Here is a 13,009-nt window from a genome sequence, read left to right as displayed (position 1 = left end):
AAAACCATGGTTTCTGCAACAGTAGCTTTCCTTTCTTTAGAATTCATGATTTCTCAGTAAGCAAGAGTAGGAAATTATTGACAATGAGCCTAAAACAAAAGCAGACTTAAATAAACTCAGTATTTGGTAAATAAACTCCTGGGCAAGGGAATGATGGGGAAAATTATTTTTGGGACTGCAACCAGTGCAAAACGAAACAATATTGAAGTTAAACAATTCCAAAAAGGAAGTGCGGTAAGGCTAATTTGGGCTTACAGGGAGCTCTCTGAGTATTTTGGAATCAAAAAAGGATTGTCCAAAAAGTATAAACAGGGAAAAATTGCTTAGGGTGATTAAGAAAGTAGTACAGAAGCACAAACAGACAAAACCAGGAGTGGATAAGTGTAAACGTGTAAAATCTACCAATGGATAATAAGCTAGCAAAGGATAGTTTAAAAAAAAAAAAGACTATATAAAAACTTTAGAGGGCATGGCAAAGCAAAGTAAAATGTCTTGAGCTTTATGGAGAAGGTGAGCTATTAACAGATGACGTAGTAAAGGTAGAAATGTCCCAGGGTTTTTGACTTCCTTTTTCACAAAAAGGTTAATAGTGATTAGATGCTTCACAAGATTCCTGTTAACAACAAAGGGATGTGAACATAGGCCAGACTAGAATAAGAATACATCAGAGAATATTTAGGTATTCGGGAAAGTTATATATATTCAAGTCACAAGGCTTAAGAAAATTTATCGTAGAGCAAAGTAATCTTTGAATTGTTAGTGATTGTCTTCTAGACTTCATGGAGAATAGATGAAATCTGAAAGGGATGGAGAAGGATCGTTATTGATCTTGCCTTTAAGAAAAAGAAAAATAAACACCTGGGGAATTAAAGATCAGTAAACATAACTTTGTTATGCAGAATGATACTGAAGCAAATGATTAAATAATCAATTTATAAGCTCCTAAAAACAATGAAGTAACATTAAGCATCCACTATCCATTTCTTGAGACGAAACCTTTTCAATGACTAACCTGTTTGCCTTTTCTGGCTGTCTCTCCCTCAGTAAACAGAGAAGAAGCACAAGCCGAGCTGTGTATGGAATTGGGGAATGGTTTTGGCACAGTCACTCTCGGGAGAAAAAGCAGGAGGAAATGGTCTGCCATGACATTACCCCAGCCACTGAAAGAGTTAATGAGAATGATCAGTGTCTGTCATTTTGGTTCTCCCTGAACACAGATGCATAGCAGGTAAAAGAGCCATTTTTAAGGCAATTATCACTAGGTTGCATCACACTGGAAGATCGTATTAGGTGGGGACAAAGTAAGGCTGCACTACATGTAATTCTAGTCAGTGTTTTCATGAACAGTATGAATAGTGGAAAAGCTCCTTCTAACATCTGCGGATAATTGAGCTGGAAGGGGCTGGAAGCACTTTGGAGAGTAGGTTTAGAATTCAAAATAATCTTGATAAATTGGTGAAATGGGCTGAGATCAATATGGCAAAATTCAATAACAACACCTATGAAGTACTACAGGAATCTCAAGTGCACACGTATAACAATGGAAACAAGTGACTAGGTAGCTACACTGCAAAAAAGGACCTGGGATATATAAGGACTGAAAACTGGATACAAGTCAACAGTGTGCTGCTGTTGCAAAGAAGGGATGTATTAGTAGGAGTATGGCATATAAGAAACAGAAGGCAACCATCCTGCTGTACAAGACACTGGAGTGGCATCCACTGGAGTCCAGTTTTCAGCAGCACACTTTCAAAAAGATGCGAATAAGCCAAAGAAAATGCAGAAGACAGCAATAACAATGAAATGGTTTAGAAAAAGAGGTTGAAAGAACAGAGTATTTTTAGGCTGGAAAAGTCAAAGGGGAAGGCAAGATCCAATCCATCATTGCCACTCCATGGTCTGTCACAATCTATATGGCTCAGCTGACTCCTCCTGAGTATGTCCTTTTTCCTTGTCAGTTGGGAGAAAAAAAAAAATAAAAAAGAATCTAGACTAAATTCTTCCATATTACCAGCAAACCAATAGCTGGGTGAATTAAAACTGAAACAGCCTATTTACTTTGACAAGCCAATTGTCCTATCTTTAGACTTCCCCACCTAAATCCTGATTCCTTTCAGCTTTTCTTAATAATCTTGTGCCTGTAGTATGTAAATTAATCTGCCTTTGAAAAAGCACAACTAGACATTAGCAACTAGATTTAGTTCAGTGTGTGATTTATTAATTGGGACAATTATGAGCATAAATTGATCTGTCATTTTTAGGACCAGATACTTGATAATATGCATAATCCTTAAAATATGCAAGATAAAGATAAAAATACAGTCTGTTGTCAGGAAGCTATTCTAAATTGACTCCAAAATCGTATCAATTGAAATGACACTTCTCAGCTGATTTCTGCTTCTTTGATGCTACCTTGGTCCCATAGTACCATAAACAAATCATGCATTTTCTTAGAAGAAACTTAGCTCATTTGTGGCACTTGAGCACAGTAAAGTTCCTTACAAGACTTGAGGTACATGGTAATAACCCTTATGTCTTATCAACTGGCTTAGTAAGTAAAGAATTTCAGCCAGAAAATCATACTCCCTTGTTTACATTGGAAGATGAAGCTGGAGAAATGGTGCCACATTACATCATCCTGTATGCTATGACCTAGATGTAGCATTGAACCTTTATTTGAGCAGGGAGATGTTTCCTGCCAAAACCAGGACAGGAGACTGTCAAAAGGAACCTTCACTTTCTTGTTCAGGTAAGAATCAGATAAATGTTGGAAAATTTGCAGACCAAACCCCATTAGATATGGACAACCTACAAAACTGACTGTTCGGCCAGATAATGGTGTTTCTCTTCAGAGACTTTAGGGTAAGCTTGTATTTCATCTTCAGTTTTGGTTTTCCATTCCTGGAGAGTGCATCTCCAGATTTCACAGCATATTTCCCTTGCGGACAAGTCTTCTTTCTACCTTCCTGTCATCTGACTAGGACAGAGTGATGACCCACTAAAACACATTAATAAGAACTAGAAAGTTAGGAGTTTTAACAGCGAATTTTGGTTTTCTAGTATTTTTTCATTCCTCTTCGGGCTGCAATCTGACATGACAGCACAAGGTCTTAATTATTTGCTAAGGAATCACAGATAGATGGATAGATAAATAGAAGGAGAAAAGCAGTAAGGTAATTGCTTCAAATGGGGGGGCGGGAGTGGTGGTAAAGAAGGTAGAGATTATAAATGCTCCTAAATCAGACCATTTCTTTTCTTATATCGGAGATTCTCTTATTCATAGTTGTCAATGCAGCAAGCTCCACGTTTTATGAGAATTTTCAACATATCATCACAATGAAGGAGAGAGAAAGCTCTTGAAATAATGCAGTGTTATCAGCTCCCAAGCTTAAAGCCCAGAGTAAAAGGGAGAATGTTAGGAGAAATCAGGCCAGATCTGGTAGCCCGAGGAAGGTGAGGCTACTGCAGCTCCACAGCCTGGGTCCAGCCAGTAGTGAGGTTGAGCATGGACTCCCAGTAGGCACACACAGAGCACTTGTATGCATCGCGTACATACAAATATATGCAGCTGGCCACGCAGATAACATGCACAGTGCTCACACAAAAACAGGCAGCACCAGCGGCCTCATCCTGCTCCCCTCTCTGGCTGAGCAGAATGGGAGACCACTAGTGAGAATGTATATCTCTCTCTCTCTATATGTATACGTGTGTGTGGCGACCAGCTTTTACCACATAACCTCACAAGGAGAAGGCAGTCAGTGACCCAGAATCACATTCAGAGATGGGAAGGAGATAGTCAATTAGGCAAGAGAGAAGCCTGTTCAGAATTATAAAAGAAGGAAGGGAAATCTGCAGAAAACTGAGGCAAATTCTGAACTGATGGGAGAGGATTCTTCAATAAAAGCAGAAGAAAACAGATGAGGAGTTATGGACTTGGTTTGGTTTTGAAAAAAGTGAAAACATGTATCCCACTGAGAACAGTTATGGATTGTGTACATGCTTGTTCACTACTGCTGTATCACAAAGTTGTTAAAACTGCAAATGCAACAATGTGCAATACCATGGACATGTTATTTTTTTTTAATAAAATGTTGCCAAAACACACAGTGGGCAGAAGCTCAAACTAGTGTTTGGGAACATTACTTACTCATCCCAGTTACTTACCCAAATATTTGATTGGGATTGGCAAAACAACATAAGGAAAATAAAATTCTCAACCACGACTTGAAAAGAAACTGTGGGACTGTGATATTTATACAACACAGGAGGTGCCCTACAGTTCACAACAAAGAAAGCCTGCCAGATGTTTGCCAATTTATGCATGCCTCATGCCATGGCCCTTCACAGCATTTTGTATGTAATGGAAGAGAAACCCGCACAAAAGGAAGGCAAACAAAAGGAAAGAGTAATAGAAATGGACATTTTGAGCAATAGAATAGGGAAAAGATGTCAAGTCCATTTTGTCAGAAACTTTCTCTATACTAATCTTCCCTGCATAAAGATACAATAACAACTCTTTTTTCTAATTAGACTTCTTATGAAAATACCAGTGAAAGGTTTATTTAAAAAGTTGTGCAGTCTCCATCCTTGGAGATTTTTAAGACTAGTCTGGATGAAGCCCTGAGTAACCTGGTCTGATCTCAGAGATTGACCCTGCTTTGTGTCGGAGGTTATGCTAGAGACCTCCTGAGGTTTCTCCCAGCCTGAACTGTCCTGTGATTCTGTGATCCTAAAAAACTTCGTACATCAGAGAGTTCATTTGCATATCTGAAAGCAGCCAAGGTGGCTGGCAGGTTCTGAAAAGTTTGTAAACATGTCATATCTACGGATGTCTCTTTCCGCAGGCTATCAGTTACAACTGTGGATAGATGCATGGCATAGAAGTTTGGGGTGTTTTTACCTCAAGAACTTTTGTGTTCAAACCAAAGACTCCATTGAGCCTGAACCCAAATTATCTTAGAATGTCATTTTTTGACATCTGTCAATATAAATGTCATCAAACTATGACACAAGAAGAGGGTGAGTTTCAGGGAGGAGCCATCCACTCAGAGGAGTTGTTAGCCTCTTTAGCCTGCAGGGATGAGGCAACAGATCTTGGACCTGTACCAATAGCTCCTCTCTTGACAATTGTCTATGAGCAGGCTCTTAAAGTACTTGCTTTTCTAGGTTGCTCTAACAGTGTTGCGGCAAAGTTCACGTCTGCATTATTTTTTTGAATTCATTGTGACCTTCTGGGATGGACTTTTCTGTCAGCTAAATGTACTTTCCACTGTTCAAGCAGCACAAAGGGTATCACTGATAACTGGCGAGAATTATGCCTATGCCAAGGAGCTTTCCATTGGCAGAAAGATGGTGAAGGCAGAATTGCCACCTCCCATGGCATCCTATTTAGTGTAACGGATAGGAAGGAAAGTTCACAGTAATGGTGCTGAAACAGTGCATAAAGTCAGCTGATAAATATAAACTGGAGATGCTGCTTGGGAACTGTTTAACCAGCAATAGGAAGCAAAAATGAAAAGCTGTAAACATCTCACTGCACCTGAGTAAAGCTCAGATGTAGCTAAAACTCTGCTCCTGCTGTCCCTGTTTAATTTGGTTAGCTCATACCACACTGCTTGTGAATGGTTCATATTTTTATTCCAAGTTCCTTCACCTCTACCTTAAAATTTTCTGTAAGTGTGGAAGAGAATGTAAAAGACACACAATAATGCAAGAATTGGGAGCAATCGGAACAATTACTCACAAAACGATGTCCCTTCCATAAATATAGCATTATGAGTATTGACAAGAATGAGAAAACTTACTGTGTACAAGATTCTGATTTCCATTCAGGTGAGAAATTGATGTCCTTTAAAAGCAGTTATTCATAACACTGGGGAAAATTCTCACTATGCTGAACATGCAGCAGCTGATGGGATGCTCAAATGTCATGCTTTCTCTGTGAGGACATGAAACTATTGAAGAGTAAATATGTTAAAAGTAAAATAGAGTTAAGGAGGGTTTTGTGGTGTGGGAGATTTACACTTCCTAAAGTTGTCCTGAGAACCAGGTTGTGCTTTCCATTTAAATTATGTCCACGGCAACTAAGAGCTACGAAGCAGTTGACAAAGCATTTGTTACTGGTGGACATACATGAACCAAGAAAGGATAAATATACTACCTTACTTGGAAAATCACATACAAGTTGCGTATAGACCCTTTCTTGTCTTATTAGTTGCCATCTCAGTAAGATGGTTGTAATGGTACAGAACTTTTTTACAATGGTATGGACACTCTTTATGTTTGTCTGTCAATGAGTGATTCTTATTTCCCTTCTTCCAAGAAAGTATATTATATATTACCACATATTATACATTACTACAATTTGTTTTGCAAAGACAAATACAGAATAGGGAGTTAAAAATATTAGAAGATGCACATACAGAACACTAAATACAGCTGGATGTTGATCATGAGTCTATTTTCTGCACTCGTTTCTGGACTTTGTGTATTAACTTCCAATCAGAATTTGCTGTATGTGTTTCAAATCCTGTCAAATTAAATAATTTCACCCCTTTCTGGAGGCTAATCTTTAGCTAATCTAAAATTTATATTTAATACAAGTGGATCAACTAATGGCACATATTTTGTTTGTTGCTCAGATGTGATAATTGTTAGTATCTTTAGCTAGTATTTTCCATTAACATATATTAGACAACATCAGTTCACTTCATCTTGTGGACTGAGGAGATTAAACATTACGGGGGCAAGTGAACCCTCTTTGAGCCTCATTTCTTATGCTTTCATGAAGGGTAAATTGTAGTGGTGATGTCACCATAAAAAAATCCCCATTTGTTTGCTGAGCATTTTAAGCAAAATCTGCCTTAACGCTTTTGGTTATACAGCTGATTATTAATGGTCCTGGAATCTAAAAAGCTCTGCCAATCCACTAAAGAGCTAAGTGACATTTAGTGCTAGAAAAATGGTGTCCACAGATCACACTGTATGCTTCTGTCCTACGATAAAGGGTCATCTTGAAAGTGAAGACTGACGACTTCATGAACATTCTACCCTTCCCCTTTGTGATAAAGCTGCCAGCAAAAGATGTTAATGATGATGACTTTGAAATACAAACACTTATCCAATAGAAATGAGTGAAAGAGGGAATAGATTTGCAAGATCCACTGGGGAAGAAAAAATCCCCATGAAATGGAAACCACTTATTGCTTCAGAGCCAGACTGCAAGGAATTAGTCTAATTTGTAATGGTTACTAGCTCTACAGGAGGCTTTTCTCTGGCCCAGGAAAGACTTACTGGAACTACATCCAGCACACAGACTGTGAGCAAAATAATTCTAGCCCATCCTCATAGATTTGTCTAAAAAGCACATAGCACTAAGTACCCACATTCAAATATCCCTACTGATTCTCACCTCTTGCACAAGAATGCTTTGAGGGCCATACCAGGTTTACTAGTAGTGTAAGGAACTGTACAAAAAATAGCTCCATGATGCACAGTGGGGAAGGACTCGTCTTAGTGTGATAGGGCTTTTTGTTGGCTAAGCATACTCATCAGTTCTGTGTCTCTGGTGTGAAGTCAAAAGCAGGATCCATTGGAAGAGCTTTCTTTAAGTACACTCCAACGTTAACCATCTAGAACCACCTTTCAGAGGGGCTGCACCAGCTCTCAGGCACCAAAGAAGCATCTGCATCACCAAGGATAACAATTTTTCTTGTGGAGTGGGCTTCACGTACTACAGCGTACTCCACGGCACTATCACAGCACCTAGAAAGCACCCTAGAGGCAGTACAGTCCCAGGGAGAATGCAGGCAAGAAAACTCTGGCATCCCTCTGAATGCTTACATCTATGGTGCACATGGTCATTTAGATCAGTCATTGATTGCAAATGCATACATTTTAACGGAAATACCTTAAAACCTGCTGTATTGATATGTTATAAGGTTTTTAAAGGACTGTGTGTTTTAATTTATTTTCATTTCTATGGTGAGGGGATTGCTAATCTGCACTTAGTATATTGCATCTGAAAAATTTTATGGCTTTGACTGTAAAAGGGTTGATTTCTTTGTCAAAGTAAGTATCAATTTAAGTGCAAGCCTCTACGCTTTCTACTTCAGGGACACAGAGTGCTATTTAATTGGCTTGTCTAGATTGCTTGCTGATTTTTGATACTTTAATAAAACCCTTTGGCATTTCTGTGGTTTCCCATTTCCTTACAATTAAGCAGAAAACAAGTCCTTAATACAAATGCAGAACTTTATTAAACTTACAAATATATGCAATAAAAAAATTCCAGAGCAGTGCAGTTCAACCTGCTGGTTGCTAACAAGGTATAAAAGTGCTTTTTTAAATTCTCAAACAATGCTTAATTTAAAAAGAAAAAAAAAGGGGAAAAAAAAGTTAATTAAAACTAAAGCACAGCTTGTAAATAACATTTTAAAACTTCCTACAGGCAAACTGAATGGCAGTAATCTCTTTTTTCTTCCCTACACCTACCTTTTCTCTTACTCACGGTGTGGAGCCGTATGAGAGCTGAACAAGTGGGAAGTATTTGCCCTGTTCCTCCTACAGTTACTCAAGCTGTGCATGCCCTAAAATATGTGAATGTAGCTAGCAAATACGACGTTTGGGTACTTGCTTGTTCCCTACCTGATGGATTACCAATATCATACGGCACCTTCCCTGATTCTCTCTGCTCATATTTTGAAACTTTGTGAGGAACCCAGAGCTGGGGAAAATCCAGCCCATCTGCAATAGCTGACATTTCATGGTGTTGTACAGCTAGAAAGACCATAGCAAAATCTCAGCCTGAGGTGGAAATTAACTGCGTTCTGTTGCACCTTTCAGCTGCAGCAAGCTATTTAGGTGCATTTGGGCCATTTGGATTAGGCCATTTTTTTGGGCCAGATGCATTAAGCTGAGAGGCCTGATTTTGCACTGTCATGGTGAAGGACTGCCACTCCACTGCAAAGTCAGATGGGACAGCCGCATGCCTGGTCGATAGCTTGCGAAGACTCAATGGACCTGCAGATGTGGGAGGGCCTGGGAACTGGGAGACTGGGGATTTGCATAAGCCCCACTACCATATTTAAATCCTGATCAGCCAGAGAGGAGGAAGGGATTGGGCAGTCTGTGTTGCATGTGGCCATGTGCATGATTTGTGTGTGTTTAAGTAGGTGCTGATAAAGGCACCAGTCTCTTGCCTGTGTTGATCTGTGTTGTATTGTGTGCATATTTGTATCTTCAAAGTACATGCCTAGCCTTGCTACAGCCTGGGCCTGGAATCGGGACCAGCAGTGGCCATGTCTGGCAGACTGGGAGGAGAAACCCTCTGTGTCTTAAAGTTCTCAGGATCTAGCTTCCCCTAATATTACTAGAAGCTCAGCTTCAAAATACAAGTTCTTCTGGAGGCCAGTTTTTCACGATATACTAATGGGACATTGCGATAAGGAGAAACCTGGCACTATTGGGAATACTTTAGCATGAACGTGAGTCACCATAAGAGGAGTTCCCAATCCGCAGGCAAGCTATCTTGTACCAGCTAGTCTGTGTGTGGCCAGAAATGTTCTTCACTGATGGCGAAGGTGGTCATCTGTCCCTGTAGTGGTTGGCTCATGGTAAGGAACATGGATGTGACTGGAAGTCCTTCCAGTTCTGCTGGTAATATGAGGACTCCTTCCCTTCCTCACGGAAGAAAAAGCAGTACAGTCTAGTTTTGTTACCACTGCAAAGCATACGTAGTCAATGAAAGGTTTATTGCAAAGAAAATACAATTCCTCTATTAAAAAACAAAGCAAAACAAAACAAAACAAAAACAGAGGAGAGCACAGCACAGAGGCAGACCCCAGGGTAGATTTCAGAAAAGCAGGGTTGCATATTACCATATTATTGATGGGAGTACAGCATCGCATGGCACTGCAACTCCCCTGTCACGTGGTCCGGACCACAGACCCCGTTGCACCTACTCCCGCTCAGATCTCTGAAAAGTAAATCAGCTCATGCTGCTGGGCAGATTACTGCTCCTGCTCACACTAGCTCATTGCAAGCTGGCTCAGGCACCTCTGCAGTCTGCTGTGTGGATGCCCCAAAGTGCACACAGATCAGCGGACTCTGCAATATTAAACTCCTCAGCTCACACTCTTAGGCATTCACACAGCATTTCTTGTAACTGTGAATGAAGCATGTTGAAATTCTAAGCCTACAAGCACCAATATTTCAACCAAACTCATTTGTGCACTTAGTGGTTGATCCACAGCCCACTAGAGACAATGGGAAGACTGCCATTAACTTCACATCAGGCTCATAAAAAATGAGGCAGATAACTCCCATTAATGTTAATGAGAGTCATGTATATAAATCACCTAACCGCTGATGGAAAAAGAAACCTTTTTCTGTTCTGCTTTTCACACAGCTTCCACAGTCTGTGATGTTCATCCTCCTCCAATAGCATTGTGAAGACAAAAGGTTTTTCAACAGCCACGTCTTTCTAATGATTTTGCTTTCTGTCAACACGAGTCAAGCTTCATGTAGACAGAAGACATTTAATCATACAGTCATGAAACAGTTACGTTTTAACATGGTAATGAACAGACTTAAAATTACAGCAAAATTATTTCCTAGAAGGCAAATGATTATTATTTCTCAATAATTGTTGAGAAAGTACAGTAAGAACTCTTGGTTTTCTTTTCAATTCACTTAAAAAAAAAGAAAAATTGTTTTCCTAAATTTGCATTTTAACTAACAAAGGTAACTATTTCCCTTTTTTTACCCCTCTGCCCCCCAAAAGATGGGTTTTTCACTTCCTTCTATTATTGCTTCATGTTGCCTTTACATAATACAAAATCCCTTGCCCTACAATGAAGACATACACAGACATACATATGCAGAATTATAGAGTGGTGTACAACACGTCCCATTTGCTTTAGCTTACCTTTCCTCTTTACACAGTGGGTATGTCCTGGGTAGGCAAGATAATATTAAACCACGTGGTGTATCACTAATTCTGGTCTAGTATATTAGTCCCTAGTAGGCTTTTATATAGTTTAAAATTTTTCTAACACTTATTATTTCTACACAAAAAAAAGAGCTTTCAGATGTTCAGTATTTTCTAACTCTTTCTATTTGTATAAATACATATATAAAAATTTTAAAACAAATAGAAATTAATTCTCTCTTTTTTAACTAGAAGGGAAAAATATAATATGGCATTAACCTCACTAATATTTAAATTTGAGAGGAATTTTAATAGCATTCCAGAGGCTGCATTTTCCTGTACATTTCAATGATGATGGATGGTCAAGACACAGTGCAGGAAAAATGAGCTGCCGTTAACGACTTGTCACCAGCAGGTGATATTAGGATTCTAGAAAGCATTGCAAATGGATTTTTAGTTTTCAAGACTAGACTGTAGCTGCTTTGCTCCACCAGGTTTAGTCTTTCTTTGGCCGCTTATCCTTAACTCCTTAATGTGGCACATTAATTATAGCCCCTCATATGTTCCATTCTTTCAGGTCCCCGTGTCTAGAAATGTTGCCACTCAGATAGCAAAGTGCAAGCTTTCCATCATTCTAATAGTTAAATAATGGCAAGGCTATGCAATTGAAACAGCATGAAAGGTCACCTTGACAATACTCTGACTGGCAAAAAGTAGCTTAAGGCATCACAGTTCTTTATTGTGAATGAGTTGACTGAGTTTATGACTATTCAGGATATTTTAATAATTTCCAGGTTTGACACAAAGTAAGGAATGCCATTTTGGAATCGCTGCAGATGATGAAATATGTCAAATGTAAAGACAATATTTACAAAGCATGTTTTTGACTATATTGACCAACAACAAAGTGGGGACAGGCAGGAGTTTGAACCAATGATAAAGTTTTTGGAACAGCTGGCACAGGTAGTCAGTATGAAATTTAAACCTGAGCAGAAGTCCATAAGAAGCTTAAGTCACCAGCAAGGTTCTCAGAAAGCTCTGTTTTCAGGATTTAAGGGGCACAGGCATGCAGTAGAGACCTTGAACCGAGGCTTTAAGAGGAAAAGTTTTATGCCAAATGCATTTCATAAATTGCCTTTGGCATGCGTTTTATGGCAGGACTAAGAGCAGGACTGAATTTCACATATTTCTCTGTTGGAGGTGGGACCAGGACCATATAATTCCCACAATTATACAGCAATATGATATCTGGTGAAACTGTAAAGGAGATCCAAATTTTTTGTCACCTGCATTTTGTTCTTACCCAAGCCCTTGATGTTTCATATGCCCTTTCATCTAGATGTTCAAATTAACTGCAGCTTAAATTTCTATATTATTTAGCTAGAATGCTTAAGACCAAGTTTACACAGAGAATAAATTCATTAAAGACAGTGGAGCTAATCAAGGCACAGATTGCCTTGTACTTCCTTTTGTGTTTCCTTTCAGAACTGATAATTGCAGAAATTGATTAGTTTAAGGTCCTTATGTTACATGCTTTAACAAAATGTGAGGTAAGATCCAAGCTATATGGACTTGAGCAATAAACACATCATTAACTGAAGTCCACTCAGCACTTTAGCTCCCAGTCTTCTGGTATATTTCCTTCCAAAGACATAAAAATGGGGAAAATACTTGCTATTTTCCTTATCCATTAGGAACACTAGGTAAAGCCTTGAATGTGAGATGTCCTGGATACTTCTTTGCATACATCAATACTTAAGGATTCACCTTTCAAGTAGCTATTAATCTTTTATATTAATATTACTACTGCACAAATCTCTGTATAATCAAATTTGAATCAAAGTAGAGGGCTGGATATTCTGAATGACAGAACACAATCTTACACATAGGAGCTATAACTTCCTTCACTGAGCGAAGTCTAGCTGTTTGCCTGAGAGTAATTAAATCAGTACATCTTCAAGGCTCTTTTACCACTTCGTCATCTAGTTTCTAATGCTGGTACTGACAGAATGGAAAAATCACAACATGCTCATGAAAGACTTACAACCCAAAGAGCATTTTCCTGCAGTGACTAAAAAG

This window comes from Gymnogyps californianus, chromosome 1, assembly GCF_018139145.2.
Source record: "Gymnogyps californianus isolate 813 chromosome 1, ASM1813914v2, whole genome shotgun sequence".
In the NCBI taxonomy this organism is placed as follows: domain Eukaryota; kingdom Metazoa; phylum Chordata; class Aves; order Accipitriformes; family Cathartidae; genus Gymnogyps; species Gymnogyps californianus.
The sequence above is the reverse complement of the archived record's forward strand: the minus strand, read 5'-3'. Positions refer to the sequence as shown.